The 1531-nt window shown below is 55.8% G+C and overlaps 1 protein-coding gene across 1 annotated transcript in view; it reads left to right on the top strand.

The window, feature by feature from the left end:
- AGO3 (Argonaute-like protein) overlaps nt 1-630 on the top strand; it is a gene marked incomplete at its 5' end in the record, with an annotated part of 16842 nt that extends 16212 nt beyond the window's left edge. Inside the window, 2 exons of the mRNA XM_002952848.1 lie at nt 30-80; nt 556-630. The remainder of the gene's footprint in view (nt 1-29; nt 81-555) is intronic.
- Between the last annotated feature and the right edge of the window lie 901 nt (nt 631-1531).

Raw genomic sequence — 1531 nt, 5'->3', positions numbered from 1 at the left:
CACTTCCCAACTCTCCCAACCCAAATCACCTGAACGGTGTCCAGGAAGTCCTCGTGAATACCCTCCCCTTCGGCACCTGGGGAGGAGGGAGGGTGGGGGGAAAGGGGGTTGTACGACACCCAGAGGGGGGGGGAAAAGAGTGTAAAAAGTGCTGCAGCGATGCCCATGTCGAAATCAAGCAACAGCCAAAGCACCAACACGTCGTGCAACATCTTATATTATCTTGAATCCACGCCGCAATGTCTACACAGCCAGTTTCCACTAGGAGGAAAAGGCCATTTCTCAAAGGTCACGCAAAATCCCTAAAAGGGACTCCGGAGCTCGCATCGGTACTGTTACTTATGTACCCACCACCTAACCCCCCTCTGTTCCCCTATCACCGCAGCTCAGATGATTGATAGCAAAACGACCCACAAACAGACATACACACACAGACATACAGACACACACAGACATACAGACACACACAGACATACAGACACACAGACATACAGACACACACACAGACACACACCCCGAATCCGATGATTCGACTGATGACTGATTCGCACCTGGCAGGTAGTAGGCGATGGGCATCATGACGGCGAGGGTGCCCACCGCCCCCAGCAGCCCCTCGTACCCCACGATGCGGATTCCCGGGATGTTCAGGTCCGCCATGAAGAAGTCCTCGAACGTGAGCTGAGCGGCTTGGACCGCCTGATGGGGCCCGAGAAGGGGGTGGGGGGGCCCGAAGGGGGTGGGGGGGCGGGGGGGTTAGTAGTGGCAGAGGGGGGTTGCGGGAGGAGGAGGGGGGGGTGTTAATGCGGCGCGGGCGGGGAGACGAACCACTGGCAATCGAAGCAGATACCCGGGGGAGAGATATAGACGGATACTGCAGGCATATATTTTACAGCTCATGGGTCAACGTGTCAATTTAAGTGAAGAGAATAAGATCGCCGTCTTGACAGCAGGGGAGCCCTCCGAGTAGGGCGGAGATCTACTTGGTGGTGGGTGTATGTAACCCGAACATTTGTACCCGGGAGATTGGGATGACTGGGCTTGGGCTTGGGTATGAAAAATCAAAATTAAACCGAGATTTGCGGCCATGGGCAGCTTTAGAGCGCGCTCTTAAAGAGGGAGCTGGGGGCAGGGGACAGCGATCTGGAGGGAACCCCCTGTTTCCTGGGGCCGATTCGGTATTGTGGTGAGTATGAGACTTAGTAGTATGACTACCCTAAGTATGACTGCTTAATAAGGCGCCCTCACCCCCCTCCCCCCACTTCCCTACCTCATCCCGCGCTCACACAATGACAATCCAATGTCACCCCGTCATCATCCAATGACCGTCAACCACCCACATTGCCGTACAACGCTGCAAACACAAGCACCCATTCATTCTGACTCCCCCCCCCTTCCCTCCCCCCCCCTCCCCTGGTACCACACCCCGGCTGGCTGGGTAGCGGAGGGGAAATGATGATGGTGTGGGATTATGTGTCCCGTCAACTTTTCCGTCCCGTCAATTTTCGTGTTTGTTGTTCGCAACCCCCCCCTT

The sequence above is a fragment of the Volvox carteri genome, assembly GCF_000143455.1.
Source record: "Volvox carteri f. nagariensis unplaced genomic scaffold VOLCAscaffold_32, whole genome shotgun sequence".
NCBI classification, from domain to species: domain Eukaryota; kingdom Viridiplantae; phylum Chlorophyta; class Chlorophyceae; order Chlamydomonadales; family Volvocaceae; genus Volvox; species Volvox carteri.
Note: the sequence above shows the minus strand (reverse complement) of the source record. Positions and strands in the feature narration are given on the sequence as shown.